This window comes from Saimiri boliviensis, chromosome 10 (genome assembly GCF_048565385.1).
Source record: "Saimiri boliviensis isolate mSaiBol1 chromosome 10, mSaiBol1.pri, whole genome shotgun sequence".
NCBI classification, from domain to species: domain Eukaryota; kingdom Metazoa; phylum Chordata; class Mammalia; order Primates; family Cebidae; genus Saimiri; species Saimiri boliviensis.
Genome location: NC_133458.1, coordinates 8,606,286 through 8,622,886, shown reverse-complemented (window position 1 = coordinate 8,622,886; position 16,601 = coordinate 8,606,286). Strand labels below are relative to the sequence as shown.

At 47.0% G+C, this 16,601-nt stretch overlaps 1 long non-coding RNA gene across 1 annotated transcript; it reads right to left on the bottom strand.

Annotated features, from left to right (window-relative positions):
• Positions 1 to 10,848: 10,848 nt before the first annotated feature.
• On the bottom strand, positions 10,849 to 11,336 carry LOC141580008 (uncharacterized). The gene is made up of 2 exons (XR_012511995.1): positions 11,064 to 11,336; positions 10,849 to 10,942 (listed from the first exon to the last, which is right to left on the bottom strand). It is a non-coding gene; the product is annotated as an uncharacterized LOC141580008 (long non-coding RNA).
• Positions 11,337 to 16,601: the final 5,265 nt, after the last annotated feature.

Sequence of the window (16,601 nt, the reverse complement as noted above, 5' to 3'; positions counted from 1 at the left end):
AACTCCGGCTCCTCCCCACCCGACGTGGACTGGCCTTCTCTGAGCGGGAAGCCCTCCCGCGCCCTCCCGCCCCATCCCACCCGCCTCCCTCCCCTCGGTCCAACCCTCATGACCCTGACCCTCGCCGAGGCTGCAGGCGGCTAGCCCGGGCGTGCAGCCCTCGGTCCCACCTCCGCCTGGCTCGGGTCCCGCATTCCGCGGTCTCGGCCGGCCTGGGCCTCTTCTCCGTGGCTGTGCTCCCCCAAGGGCTTTCTGCACCCCACTCCTGCCCAGGCAGGGCTGCCCTGTCTTGGGTCTTTTACGGGGGACCATTGCGTAGCGTCCCTGAGACACTCATCCCGGGAATTCTTTCCCGAAATATAGACATCCTCAAACTAAAGAAGACCTCGAGGAGGCCCCTCCCCCGCCCCCACCTCCCACTCCCTGAGCCACACTGAGAGGGAAGGTCTCTCCTTTAGGGAGGACTCTGGTGCCTGCAACCTTGATCGACAGCAAAGATGTCCAGTGTGGATCCTGCATCTCTTTCCTGACCGTTCCTCGTGTCCCGTTTTCCATGGGATAGACTCTCGTGGGGAGTCTGTGGCAGAGCAGCATGATGGAATTCATAAAGTGAACGGAAAGTCAAGGAAAACTGTCCAAATACCGGCTGGATTCCCAGGTACGCTGGAGCAAGGACGAGGAAGCTCTGGGACTTTGCACGTCAGTAACCACCACCATCATGCCTCTAGTTCCCACACTGCACTGATGGCCTCAAGTAGAGGATCTCATGAAACTTCATGGCTCTCTCTGAGCTTCTGTTTCTTTATCTGTAAGATGGGCATCAGAAACTCTGTCTTGAGGAGTTGTTTTGAGGATTAAATGAGGAAACACGAAAAGCAACTGGTGTCCAGTGTGGGGCCCAGGCTTTTGTGCCCTCCTTACGCACCCCTGGCCAGGATTCTCCACTTAGAGCTGAGAGCTTCCTTTACAGTGTGCTCTGGGCCACCAGAAGGAAACTCGGCTTCCATTAGCCACTTCCGTGTGCCTGAAATACCACCACTGGCATTTCACTCCCCAGCTATGAGCTCCTCAGCTGTCCTTAAGCAGAGATAAGAGAGGGGATCCATGTTCCCTGAAAGCTTTAGACGGGGTTAGAGAGAAGAGATGCACTGAAAGATGTTTCCCAGCCCAAGAACTTGAAGAAAATCAAAGTATTTCACCCCAAAAGATACTTATTTGACACATTTCAAGGTGGCTGTTCAGAATGGCTGGAAATAGAATAACCAAAAGCTGATTTTGTGGAGAGATCGGCATCTATAGAGGAAATCTGCATTGATGTAGCTAGGGTTTCTCTGAGGCCCTCCCTTGTCTGGATCTAGGAAAGACGAACTGAGAGTCTGACACCTTTACAGGTCTGAAACATTTACTGTCAATTATTTCCAAGGACTGCTACCTATGAGGTGTCATTACATAACAAGACTGCCTTTGCTAACCAGGCTTCGTCTTCCCTCCCATGCATAACCTGTCTTGCCACTATTTAAGCCCCCATCTTTGTATAAACTCAAGATGGCAAATAAGCTTCTGTATCCCATTGAGGGGTTGGAGTAATCGCTCTGTGGTTCTCTCCCATGCATGTCAATGAGTATTTCCTATTAAAGCTGAGGCAGGAGGATCACTTGAGCCCAGGAGTTCAAGGGTGCAGTCAGCTATGATTGGGAAACTGTACTTCAGCCTATCTGGACAGAACAAGACCCTGTCTCTAAAATATAAATAATTTATTAATCTGCCTTTCATCAGTTGATTTTTCAGCAAACCTTCAGAAGGCAAAGGGGAAGTTTTCCTTTGCCCCCCCCACAGACCCATGCTGGGGGATGCTGGGGGACGTCCTGAGGATGGGTGAGGAAAGAAATCTTCCAGGACAAGGTGGGACTCGAGCTGAGCAAAGCAGGAAACTCATCCTGCCTGGGGCCTGGGGGGAAAGTTGCATCACACCTGTCGCAGGGGAGGTGAGGTGATTGAGGTGGGGAGGTAGGTTGGGAACAGGTTGGTGGGAGATGGTTAGGGAAGAGCCAGTCTGGCTGTACTTCGGTGGCCACACAAAATTCGCTGTGGGCGTAGGTATGTGAGGTGCACCCCAAGGAGGTGGACAGTCCTACTGCAGAGCACTCACGAGTGTGGACGTGTGAAAGGACTACTTAAGCATGTTCATGAGCTCAGCTCCAGGTAACACGTCCCAATCCAGGGGAGCAACAACAGGATTTAACCATTTAATGATGGTTAATGATCTTCCCAGTCATCACAGCTAAAAATGCAGACTCACATATCCAAGTTGTTCCAAGCTTAGTTTTCCAATAACTGAACTGAGTACCAAAAAACATTGTCCTTTAATATTTGCAAACACATTGACAAAATAGTTTATTTCTTTTGGAAGAAGTGATTTGACTTTGGAGCAAGAGCCTATCAGTTGCAAAACTACAGCTGTCCAAGTTCAGTGCCTCTGCCAACCTGTGCCATTTTGGTACCATTAACACAAATTCAAAATGGATATTGCATAAATTCAAAAGCCACTCTAAATTTATCAACATCAACTAAGTATTCTTCAAATTTTTCTTGAAATATAGCCAATTGACATAATGCTGTATAATTAAAACCTCTAAGTTAATTCTTGTGACAAAAGTATATATATTGTAATTATTTGTTACTATTATGAAAATATTTAATTTGAAACGCTTATGTTTTCTGGCTAGATCACAATGGAATTTCCTTTCCTTGGATATTCAAATTTAGCCCAGTTATATGTAGTGTGATATTGGTGAGAAAACACTGATCTTTTTTAATTAGTAAATATTTGGACAGAGAGTAGTGACTCATGCCCATAATCCCACCACTTTGGGAGTCCAAGGTGGGTGGATCACTGAGCACAGGAGTTCAAGACCAGCCTGGGCAACATAGAGAGATCCTGTCTTTACAAAAAAGTTTAAAAAATTAGCGGAATGTGGTGGCACAAGTCTGTGGTCCCAGCTACTCAGGAGGCTGGGATGGGAGGATTGCTTGAGTCCAGGAAGTCAAGGTTGCACTGAGTTATGATCACACACTGCATGACCCTCCCATCTCAGCTTCCCAAAGTGCTGGGATTATAGGCTTAAGTCACCACTCTCAGCCTTGGCCACAGAGCAAGACCTTGTCCATAAAACAAATAGTAATAATACTTACTACTGTATATTTGGTAATCATGGCTCCTGTTTCAGGAAAATCTTAGAGTTAGTTAAAAGTACAGTAAATCTGGCCGGGTGTGGTGGCTCACGCCTGTAATCCCAGCACTTTGGGAGGCCGAGGTGGGTCGATCACTTGAGGTCAGGAGTTCGAGACCAGCCTGATCAACATAGTGAAACTCTGTCTCGTAAAAAAGAAAAAATAAAAAAAAATTTTTTAAAAAGTACAGTAAATCTTAGAATAACTCTTTTTTTTTTTTTTTTGAGACGGAGTTTCGCTCTTGTTACCCAGGCTGGAGTGCAATGGCGCGATCTCGGCTCACCGCAACCTCTGCCTCCCAGGTTCAGGCAATTCTCCTGCCTCAACCTCCTGAGTAGCTGGGATTACAGGCACGCACCACCATGCCCAGCTAATTTTTTTGTATTTTTAGTAGAGACGGGGTTTCACCATATTGACCAGGATGGTCTCGATCTCTTGACCTCGTGATCCACCCGCCTCGGCCTCCCAAAGTGCTGGGATTACAGGCTTGAGCCACCGCGCCCGGCTTTTTAGAATAACTCTTCCACAACCCCGGCAATGAACTTTGACAAAGAAAAGACATTAAGTTCATTATCTTTCATGGCTTTCAACAGTTCCATAAAGCCAGTAATGATTCATAGCATTTCCACTTAAATACTGAGTTAGTTTTAACAGCTATAGTCATGAGACTTGTATAGAATTAATTTCATAAAATTGAGCACAAATATCTTCAATGTGTACCCTGAAGTGAAATAAGGCAACATGAGAAGGATCAATTTCTTCTTTTAGCGTTCCAGTAAATACCTCAGTCGCACCAGCCACATAGCAAGTATTCCTAAGCCTGTGGCTGGGGGCTACCATATTGGATAGTGCAGGTAGATCATGTGTTACCAATTATGTGAGTAAAACTAAAACTAAAAATGAACAGATTTACGTGTTTGTAAATGCATGGAATATTTCCAGAAGGGAAAAACAAGAAGCTTGTAACAGTGTTTGCCCTCAAGGAGAGGATCTTTCCAGCTGGAGAAAACAGAAGCAGGAAAACTATATTCCCTTTGTACTTTTACATTTTTATAACTTGTGGATAATTTGTCTATTAAAATATAAAAATGATTTTTAAAACTTTTTTTTTGAGATAGGGTCTTGCTCTGTCACTCAGGCTGGAGAGCAGTGGCACTATCTGGCTCATTGCAGCCTTGACCTCCTGTGCTCAAGCAATCCTCCCATCTCAGCCTCCCAAGTAGCTTGGACCACAGGTGCATGCCACCATCCTAGGTTAAGTTTTGTACTTTCTTCTTTTTTTTTTTTTTTTTTGTAGAGACAGGGTTTTGTCACATTGCCCAAACAGGTCTCAAGCTTGTTCTGAGTTCAGCAATCCACCCACCTTGGACTCTCAAAGTGCTGTAATTACAGGCTTGAGCCACCTTGCCTGGACTTAAAATTTTTTAAATCAGAAAACAAGCCAATAGCATTTTCTCTTCTCTTCTTTCTTTTTCTGGTTTTTTTTTTTTTTTTTTTTTTTTTTTGACAGTCTTACTCTGTTGCCCAGGCTGGAGTGCAGTGGCACAATCAGAGCTCACTGCAGCCTCTGTCTTTTAGGCTCAAGTGATCCTCCTGCCTCAGCTTCCCAGTAGCTAAGACTACAGGACCACTCACCCAGCTAGGTTTTTTTATGTTCAAGGAGAGGAGGTCTTGTTATGTTGCCGGTAGGGTCCTGCCCTACAGGGTCCTGTGAACCCCTCTCTACTGGTGCGGAGATGATAAACTGTGGAAATAAAGACGCAAGACACTGAGATCAAAAGAAAGAGAGTTTGGGCCCAGGGGTCCACTGCCAACCAAAGCACGGAGTCCGGCAGTGGCCCCCGAGTGTCCACACACTCTGACTTATTGAGTACAAAGCGGGGGCAGGGTAGACAGGGTGAGGCATTGGTGGTCAGTGGTAGGGTCAAGTACATCACGTGTCATAGGGATGGGGGCCCAGGACTTTCAAGATGAGGGAAGGCGCATAATGCGTCAGCACTTTTCCATACTTGTCGAGACAGAACAAAGACATTAAGATTTATGTTACTTTTATGATTCTATCTTCTAAGAAAAAGAGGAACCAGGTGCAGAAGTGGAACATGAAAGTAGACATGGAACGTGACCGCTGAAGCACAGCACCACATAGAGACAATTAACTCCCCAGATGTCTGTGGGTTTCCCTGACAGCCGTCAGGCCCCCCGCAAGAGCTTGGGGTAGTGGAATTTTCTCCTCACTCCTCCCGGGAAGGCGACATCTCCGACGTCTCCTTCCACAGCTTGCCAAACGGCAGACGCTTTCCCAGTGCTGGCACTGCCGCATAGCCAAAGCACCCTCCAGCAGCCCTTACGCGGGTGTGACAGAGGGCTTAAAGCATCTTGTCTTAGGGTCACTAGGTTCACACTTTGTAACCTGAGAGGCTTTAGTAAAAGATTATGCTGAGTATACGTGTGTGTGTCGGGGGGGGAGCTATCTTAATGGTAACCTATGAATAACTAAGATTACCTATGAATAACTACTATGGTTATATCTCTAATTATTTTCTTCTTCATTATTTATATGGGAACAGGCTGAGGCTTCTGACTCCTACCTCAGGACCTGTGGGGTCCCCCACCCACAGTTTGCCCAGGCTGGTCTTGAACTTCTGAGCTCAAGTGATCCTCCTACCTCGGCCTTCCAAACTGCTGCGATTATAGGTGTGAGCCACTGTGCCTGGTCCCAATAACATTTCTGAAAGCTCACTCTGGCTGCGGTGTGGAGAGTAGATAAGAGGGAACAAATCTCAGCAGGAGACAACTGTAATTGTCCAGCTGAGAGACAGATGTGGCTGGGACAAAATGGGGCAGTGAAGATGCGGAAAAGAGTCGGGACTAAAGCACCAGAGTTTGGTGATGGGTCAATGTTGGGGTCGAGGTTCACAGAGAGGGGTAGCAGGAGTGAATCCCAGGTTTCTGGCTTGAACAGCTATAGACCTGGTGATGATCCTCAGGGAGGGGAGACTCAGGAGGGCAGTGAGGAGAGAAGCGTGAGGTGTCTGTGGGACATGCAAGTGGAGATGCTGAGTGAGCAGGGCTCATGGAGGTCTGGCTGCAGATGGGAAATTGTGTTCTCTGCATGCAGGGTGAATCGGAGCAGAGATGAGATTGGGGATTGGAGCAGGAAGTAGCTGGCCCTGGCGGCAGGAGAGTGAGGAGGGAAGAGGCTAGGGCCTCACTGGGAGGAGATCCAATACGGAGTAAGAGGGATAAGTGGATGAAGATGAGCTGATAGGCGCTCAGTGGCAGGTCAGGAGCATGTGGTGTCACAGAGGTGGGGAAGGAGATGTTGGGAGGAGGAGGCAGGGCTGGCAGTGTGTGGCCAGAGGTTTAGGAAGGTGATGCCAGGAAGCACTGAACCTAGCGATGCCAGGGGTGACTTTAGCAAGAGCTGTCTCAGTGTAGAGTGAATGTAGTAGCAGACAGAGGGCAGAGGGAAAGAAGGAAGAAGATGAGTTGGTGGGTCCAGGGAGAAGCCAGAGCCAGGGAGAGTGCTGTGGTTTCAATGTGCTCCCCAGAAAGCATGCTTTGGAAACTTTTTAATTTTATTTTATTTTATTTTTGAGGCAGTCTTGCTCTGTCACCCAGGCTGGAGTGCACTGGTGGCGTGATCTTGGTTCACTGCAACCTTTGTCTCCCAGGTTCAAGCAATTCTCCTGCCTCAGCCTCTCGAGTAGCTGGGATTATAGGCACACACCACCACGCCCCGCTAATCTTCGTATTTTTAGTAGAGTTAGGGTTTCACTATGTTGACCAGGCTTGTCTCAAACTCCTGGCCTCAAGTGATCCGTCTGCCTTGGCATCCCAAAGTGCTGGGATTACAGGCGTGAGCCAGTGTTCCCAGCCTATGTTTTGGAAACTTAATCCCCAGTGCAACAGTGTTGGGAGGTGGGGCCTAGTGGGAGGTGTTAAGATCACAAGGGGTCCCTGTTCATGAATAGATTAATTCTATTATAAAGCGGTGGCTCAAGCCTGTAATCCCAACACTTTGGGAAGGAAGGCAGGCAGATCACTTGAACCTAGGAGTTTGAGACCAGCCTGGGCAACATGGTGAAACCCTATCTCTACAAAAAATACAAAAACACTAGCTGGGCCTAGTGGTAGTCCCAGCTACTTGGGGGGCTGAGGCAAGAGGATCCCTTGAACCGCAGGAGCTCAAGGCTTAGTGAGCTGAGATCATGCCACTGTACTCCAACCTGGATGACAAAGTAAGACCCTGTCTCAAAAAAAAAAAAAAAAAAAAAAAGAATGAATGAATGAATGAATAAATAAATAAATAAATAAGGGTTTGAGGCTGCAAGTTCAATCTCTGTCTCTGTCTTGCTCTCTCTTGGCCCTTACACTATGGGGTAAGGCAGCAAGAAGACCCTCACCAGATGTTGGACCTTCAGCCTTGGACTTCCCAGCCTCCAGAACCAAGAGAAATAAACTTCTGCTCCTTATAAATTACCCAGTCTCAGGTATTCTGTTGTGGCAACACAAATGGACTAAGACTGTGGTGTGTTGTACTTTGTCTTACTTAGAGAAGAGAGGAGTAATCAACAAGAAAGCAGATAGTAAGTCGGGCACTGCAGGGGAAAACAGCCAACGGTGGGGTTGGATGCAGGCAGGCATGTGGCACCCGGGAGGAAGACAGACAAATACTACATTAAAATACATACATGTATATATATACACACAATTTTCGGGGCGAGGACATAATTTAGCCCATAACGATATCCTTCCCAAATTCATATGTTTAAACCCAGCTATGGTCTGTGTCCTCTAAAATTCATATGTTGGAAATTTAATTCCCAATGCAACTGTGTTGGGAGTTAGGGCCTAATGGGAGGTGTTTAGCTCGTGAGGACTCTGCCCTCGTGAATGGATGAATACTGCTATAAACAGGGCTTGTAGCTCATACCTATAATTCCAGCACTTTGGGAGGCAGAGGCGGGAGGATTACTTGAGATCAGGAGTTTGAGACCAGCCTTGGCAACATAGTGAGACCTCCATCTCTGGGGAGAAAAAAACCCAAAAAACAAAAAGCTTATCTGGGCATAGTGGTGCATGCTACTTGGGAGGCTGAGGCAGGAGGATTTCAGCCCAGGAGTTGGAGGCTACAGTGAGCTGTGATTGCACCACTGCACCCCAGGGCAAGGCAAGTGAGACTTCCTCAAAAAAAAAACAAAAACAAAAACAAAAAAAACAAGAACCAACAAAAAAACTACCACTAGATGGAGACGTTGAGCACAACCTATGTCCATTACTCTTTAAACTCACAGGATTCTATAGTTTTTCAAGTAACAGGCTGTGGAATTTTTTTCTTACCTACTTACATCATCCCCTGTTGATTTGTGGTTTCATCCTCAGCACTGCTTGGCTGGTAGTGAGTTACCAGGACTGATTCACATTAGTGTCACTAAAGTTGGTATACAACCCTCCACTGCAAAATTTGACTGGCTTTAAAAATTATTTAAAAGCAAAAAGAACTTCTAATTTCATTCTAACCAGAAATCATGCCAATCTGTTGCACTGATTTTATATGCCATATGCGTATTTGTTAGAACTGTAAACCAGCTCAGGGCATAGACAATGAGTGGCATTTCAGCCAGTGGGAGGCATTTAGGGTAGTTTAGATGCTGTGAAATTAAATACTTTTTGAGCGTTCTTTTTAAAATTAATTTAAATCTATCATTGAATATATCAATAATATATTGTATATTTTCCTATTACACATAATATAGTATATGTAATATATACTAAGATTTATTATATTAAAATTTAATTTTAGTATATTATTTCTAGAATATGGTAATTTAATAGAACATTATTATGTAGTAAACACGTGGCTGGGCATGGTGGCTCACACCTGTAATCCTAGTACTTTGGGAGGCTGAGACAGGCGGATCACCTGAGGTAGAGTTCATGACCAGCTTGGCCAACATGGTGAAACTATCCTGGGCAACGTAACGAGACCTTGTCTCTACAGAAAAAAATTTAAAAATTAGCCGGGTGTGGTGGTGCACGCTTGTATTCCCAGCCACTTGGGAGGCTGAAGCAGGAGAACCACTTGAACCCAGGAGTTTGAGGCTGCAGCGAACATCACTGTACTCCATCCTGGGTGGCAAAGACTCTGTCTTTAAAAAAAAAATAAAAATACGAAATAAAACAAAGATTTACATGCATCTCACATGGGCAGAGAAAAATTCATAATCATGAGTTTTCTAATTAAGTGTGCCCAGGAAAGGGGGTGTTGGTGAGGAGCGTCTCTGCCTTTTTTCACCAGGGAGAAAGAAAACCTATTTTTCTTCTTTTTGATTTGTATTTGCTCTTACAATTCTCCTGGCTATCTGGGCAATGGCACGTGTCTTTGAGTTGGTTGGGGTGCAGGGGGAGATTCGGCTGCAGCACATGCTGGCAAAGTGACAAGTGACAAGACGCTACCCTGCAGGCTTGGGAGACGGGGGAGGGGCCTTGAGCCCGGGAATGACAGGGAAGCAGCTCTTCCAGCCTGAACCAGCAAGGAAGGATTCTCCCCTAGAGGCTTTGGCGAGAGTAGGGCCCTGCCGACACTTCACCTTGGCTCATGGAAACATTTTGGGCTTCTGACTTCCAGCCCTGTAAGAGAATAAATGCCAGTTGTTTCAGGTGGAGCTGGGGGTCATTTGTTAGAACAGTCCTAGGAATCTCATCTAGGTGCCAAGCTGCTTTAGAGGGATTTGTTGGGAAGTGTGTTTTGAGGAGAGGAGACTTAAGTCAAAATGTGAATACAGCCCAGAACGGACGCCCACGCAGTCCTGGAGCAGGGGTCCTGTAGGCAGATGCAGCAGCAGCTCCAAAGGCCTTAAGGTGGGAATGAGTGACGTCCGCTGGGGCAGTGTCTGGCAGGTGTATCAAAGTCTGGAGGAACGGCTGGGATGTTAGTCTAAATGTCAGTGGGAGGCCCTGGAGTTCCCCAGCAAGGGAGTTGCTTGATCTGATTCATGTTTAAAGGGTCAAGCTGGTTAAGTGGCGACAGAACTTTATGGGGCCAGAGCGGAGGCAGGAGGATGGGCTGGCCGATGCTGCAGCGTCCCGGTGAGGGAGACCATGGTGCAGGGGTGAGAAGGGGGGGATAAGGGTGGGAAGCAGGCCTCACCGTTATGGGGCACACATATATACCAGTTTCCTCTGCAGGAAATCTGAGCCTTCTACCTGATGCTCGTTTTACCAGCTGGATTCTTTTTCTTTTAGCAGGAGACTCTGGGAAGCAGCTATGCAGCAGGAAAGCATCTTTTGTGGTGGAATTTGGGGATTGACATTTGATCTCAGCCCAGGGCTTCTCTTACAGCCTGTGTCCCTGCCATGCATTATGGATGTGTTCATGCACTTAAAGATATTTTTAGAACTGCAGAAGTAGAAGCACTCTGATCTTTTCCCGAAGAATTGCCACATGACTTAGCAGCCTCCTTCCACCTGAGATGGGAAAGCTTGGAAAGTGAGAGGGCCTTCTTCGATGCCTGTCGAGGTCACTGTAGGGGTTTTTCCTCACCCCCCTAGGTCTGTGGCTGGAGCTAACTCCTGTTACAAAAGACAGATTAACAAGAGAAAAACCAGCGGAAGTTGATTCACATGTATATTTCACATCTGCATGGGAGACACACAGGAATTGAGCAGTTCTCGGAGAGGTAGCTTTGAATTCCAGCTTGCACAGCACCTTCAACAAAGAAAAGCCAAGTTTTAGAGAAGTGACAGACAAACGAAAAGGACTTTGAGTGTCTAAGGCGGGGAACTTGTAGAAAGGTAAGTAACTGGCAGATAAACAGTTAGGAAAGCACCTTCATGTCGATTCCTCTGGTTCCAGCTCCAGGCCCATGACAGTCTAAAGTTGTCTTCAGTGGTTAACTTGTTTTCCCTGTAGAGAGAGGGAGCGGACACCTTTTATCCTTCTAAATTATATCCTGCATTAGGGCAAGTGGAGGGCAGAGCGCTTTCTTCCATTTATTTAGCTTTTCACTGCCTTCAGCTCAGCAACCCCTCATACTGCCTCCCACACTGCATTCTCTTGGTGCCCTCCAGCTAGGAAGGGTCAAAGGACAGGGAGTGTGTATAGCATGTACTTGTGACTGCTGCCAGCAAATCTGCCCCCCATCAGGGTCAGTGAGGGATGTACCTTCTGCTTCCCCCGCCAAGCTGCAACCCCCTGGAAATGAGCTGCATGAGTCTTGCATATTTGCCGTAGGGATGCTGTCAGAGGCAGGAGGCAACAGTGATGATAGATAAGGGAAGTTTCATTATTCTATCTCTCCTGCTTGATCCCCAGTCTTCTCCGGCTTTTCCACAATCACCCACTCAGAAATTATCAACAAGTGCTTGGTTTTATTTTGTAGTAGGTACTAAACCAAGAGATAGTTCCATAGTTAAACGAGAGTTGAAAGTTTTCTCAGCACCATCTCACATTGTGGAAAAACTGCATGGACCACCTCTGCCTGACTCATGATGAGGCCCGGCACCTGGCACAGTGGCAGGTGGTGGGCACAGATTAAATATTTGCTGGATGTATGAGCAAGTCCTGTGGGGAGAACTGGAACCGCATGTCTGCATGCAGTGGGTGCAGTTTTCCATCTTCCAGATACAGGGGTGCTTCTCAACAATACTTGGGTGTCTTCACAGAGGATTTCCGGAGACGCTGTTCCCCTCACCCCTTGGCATGCCAGCCTACTTTGCATCTAATCCGATAATGGGAGCCAGGCACTGTTGGAGGGAAACTGGGTCTCCCCAGGGCGCCCTATCACTATCTGCTGTTCGTGGGCCCCTTCCTGTCCAGCCCTTTCTCCAGCTGGCTTGTCAAAAGCTGAGACCTTCTCCACTGGGCCAGGCCACTGGGCCATTTGGCTGGTCGCTGGGCCATCCTCTAAGACATTTTGAAGGGTGAAGTCCCAAATACCAAGGCCTTAAGTTTCCAGCTGGCACGAAGGCTCAGGAATCCCTCCACAGCTCCTTTGCCGCTCATTTTCTTTCTGTGGCACTAAGGCACGGTCACACTCAGTTTCCTCTAGCTACGCAGAAAGAGGAAGTTACGGCAGGTGGTTAACTCCCGACTGGGAGAAGAGACATTTCTTCTACTGGAGGCTGGGGAATGAGGGAGGTTAGGACCTTGTTTAAATGAAGAATCTTTCTGCTATGAAAGATAGATTATAGACAAGAAGAAGATACTTTGTGAGTCTAGGAGGGAATTCTCCTTTCAAGGCTCTTGCAGGAAGGTAGGAATCAAGTCGAGTTGTAGAAATGGAGAAGCATTAGATGTCCAAACTCACTCATTAACCCTGGGGGAACCCCATGGCCCCTCTGTGCCCGGGCCAGCATACATGCAACTTTAGTGGTTAACAGTGAGGGCAGAGGGGCGCTACTGGGTTCAGATCAGCCACTGTCCAGCCAAGTGGCCTTGGGTAAGTTCTTGAACATTTCAGAGGCTCGGCTGTTTCATTTGTAAAATAAGGACCAGAAGAGTATTGCATAGGGTTGTTGACTGGATTAATGAGATATGTATGTGAAGAGTTTATCACCAAGCCTGACACAAAGTAAAGCCTCCCTAAATGTTAACTATTATTACTAAGTAGGTAATAACTGGAGCATCTTATCACACTGTTGGTAGAAAAAAATCATTCTTCCATAACTACTAAACTTGGCCTATGTTCTATGATATGCTATGACCATATTTTCAGAACCCACAAACTATATGATATGACAAAGTTTTTTTTTTCATATTTGTGAATTTTATTTTATAAAGTTATAAGAGTTGGGCCGGGCGTGGTGGCTCACATCTGCAATCCCAGCACTTTGGGTGGCCGAGGCGGGTCGATCACCTGAGGTCAGGAGTTCGAGACTAGCCTGGCCAACATGGTGAAACCCTGGCTCGACTAAAAATACAAAAATTAGCCAGGCATAGTGGTGTGTGTCTGTAATCCCAGCTATTCAGGAGGCTGAGGCAGGAGAATCCCTTGAACCTGGGAGGTGGAGGTTGCAGTGAGCCGATATCAGGCCATTCATTGCACTCCAGCCTAGTTGACAGAGCAAGACACTGCCTCAACAACAACAACAACAACAACAACAAAAGTATAAAAGTTAAGTAGTGAATATATAAATTAGTCAGCTTGACTAGGATAGGTAAAAGAAGACCTGAATAAATAGAGTGAAGAGACATGAATCTTAAAGACAATCAGGCTTTTAAAATATTGACAAGAAATTCTAAAGTTCATTTTGTCACAAAACTGAAGTGGGGTCTACTTGCCCAGTGCAGTAAGAGGAAATTCCAACACTGAGATTTTGCAACTGGAGAAAAGAGCACATTTATTTGCAGGGCACCAAGCCAGGAGAATGGGGCAGCTCATACTTAAGACCTGACCTCCTCAATGGCTTACAAGCAAGGATTTTTAAAGGCAGGGGTAAATTTCAGGAAAGGAGAAGTTATGGGCAAAATCATGAATTGATACATGGAGGTGATGCCTGGTCTGGCCTCAAAGGGTGGCATAAAGGAGGAGACTTAAAAGTTATGTGGGCCGGGCGTGGTGCCTCATGCCTGTAATCCCAGCTCTTTGGGAGGCTGAGGCTGGCATATCACGAGGTCAAGAGATCAAGACCATTCTGGCCAACATGGTGAAACTCCATCTCTACTAAAAAAAAAATAATAATAATACAAAAATTATCTGGGCATGGTGGCACGTGCCTGGAGTCCCAGCTACTTGAAAGGCTGAGGCAGGAGAATTGCTTGAACCTGGGAGGCGAAGGTTGCAGTCAGCCAAGATCGCTGCAATGCACACTAGCCTGGTGCCTGGTGACAGAGCGAGACTCTGTCTCAAAAAAAAAAAAAAAAAGATGTTGTCTTTAGTTTCTATAGGGAACCAAACATTTTGTGACTCTAACTTCCTTGTTTTAAGCTATCCTTACCTTCTTGTTTATTACGCTGCTAGCTGGGTGCCTGGAATTTCCCTTGAGGGAATTCAAGATTTTCCTTTATGTCCATGCTCGCCCCCTCCTCATTTCCTGCAGGCCTCTGAGAGGGACAGCTGTTCCACATCCATTTGGAAGAATAAATGAAGTGATTCTAGCTAAGAAGTTACGATGAACAAAAAAAACCCAGAGTCTGTGTGTAGGGGAAGTACTTACACTACCAGTTACCAAAATTTATTTCCTGCGATAAAACTACAAACATTAAATATAGTTTTAGGTTGGAGGTGGCCTCTCTAAACATAACTCTACAGGCAGAAACTGTAAAGGAAGACTGGTCAGTTTTGGCACATTAAAACAAAACATTCTCATGCTCGCTTTGGCAGCACATAGGCTAAAACGATCTCACACCTACAATTGAAAAGGTAGTTCGGACGCAGTGGCTCACATCTGCAATCCCAACACTTTGGGAGGCTGAGGCGGGAGGATCAGTGGAGCCCAGGAATTTGAGACCAGCTTGGGCAACACAGTGAGACACTATCTCTCCGAAAGAAAAAAAATAAAATAATTAGCTGGATGTGGTGGTGTGACCTGGTAGTCCCAGTTACTCGGAGGCTGAGGTGGGGAGGATTGCTTAAGCTCAGGAAGTCCAGGCTTCAGAGAGCCATGATTGTGCTACTGCACTTCAGCTTGGGCAACGGAGTGAGACCCTATCTCAAAAAAAAGTTAACAAGTTAAAGTACAAATGGAGTAAACACGTCTGCAACAAACATGACAATTCTTTCATACCTGTACTTGATGACTGCCCCTCAAACAATAAAGCCAACTCCCTAACTTTTAAAATGGGCAAACAGAAAAGTGGGCAAATGGACATAAACAAATTAACAGAAGAGAAAATAAAACTGGCAAAAAATAACCATGTGAAAAAACAATCCAGCGAACTAATACTCTAACAAAGTACAGAAGATGAGAAATAACCATTTTAAAGTAAATTAAAACAAAAAACAGTCTGTGATGTCAAGTATATGGAAATGGTCATTTTTCATATACTTGACATCACAGACTGTTTTATTTTTAAAATTCAATTTAAAAACGGAAAACGAATAAGTTTTCCTGGAAGATAATTGAGAAAACCTTTAAAAAATATGCTTTGCCTTTGACACATCAGCTTCCCACTTCCAGAATTTTTAAAGCCGGCACGTGCAACGAAAGATGAACCCATATGGCCATACACAGAATATTTAAAAACAGTCTACTTTTATGTAGCCACAAAGAATCATGTTATAAAAGAATACCTAATAAAATAGAAGAAAATTCATAGGACCGTGTGAAGTGAAGAAGGCAGAATACAATTTTGCCAGGCATTACCCCAATTATGCCAGCCATACCATGGATATGCAGAGACAAACACCGCAGGCAACATACCAAAATATTAACTGTAATTGACTCTAGGAGGTAAAGCTGAGTTTTATGTTCCCCTATATCCCATTTATGCGACAGATTTTAAAAAATGTTTTACGGCAATTCAAAAATTGCCTGTGTTGAAAAGCATGAGAGTACACGAAATTGTACTACTCTGGAAACCCCAGGAAGTGTATAGTTTGGAAAGCCAGGGCCACCTGCTAGTGGGTGAGTCACGGGCACAGGCTCGCACCTGCCACACAGACGCCGCACAGGCTGCTGCGCGTTTCCAAGCGAATGCCCCACATGCGCCAACGGCCACCTCCCACCTCGGCCGTGGCTCCGCCTGGCCCGTAGCCAGAGGAAGTCCGGCAACTTCTGCTCTTTCTTAATTTCTGGAAAAGAGGGAAGAGAGGCCTCTTCAAAGTTCGTAGGATCGGGCCTTTTCGTGCTCCACTTTGGAAGTTTGGGACTTCCAGGTGCGCCACCGCCGTCCCGGGCCTGCAGCGCCCGAGAGCGTCCCCACTGTGGCCCGGGTGAGCGGCCTGGGAAAGGCCCCGGGCACGACGCTCCGGGGGCGGCTGGCGCCCTCTTTGAAGTCTCCCAACGGGCTCCGAGCCTCTCATAAGCCAACGACGACCGACCAGCCCCGGTGACCAGAGGCCGGCCAGGCGGTCGCCCGGGGACGCGCATCCTCCGCAGGGACAAAGGGTCGGGAAACTTGAGCTCTGGCCGGTCCCCAGAGACCCGCGCTGGTGGTAGCCATGGCAACCGAGTAGGGCCCTCTGAGGCCGGCCACCCAGGCGCTGCAGCTGCGAAGGTCACCCGGCCGGCTCGGGAGGGGGGGCCCACCCCCGGGCCCTGGCCGTCCCACCCCGCCCTGCCCCGCCCCCAGGCCGCGGCCGCGGGAGTCGGCGACTGACCCTCCTCAGCTCCTGTAGTCACGTGGCGCTGGGAACCCGGCGGGGGGAGGTTGGGGACGGGCCTGGCAGTTGTGAACTCGAACCTGCCGCTGTCGCCGCGGCGGG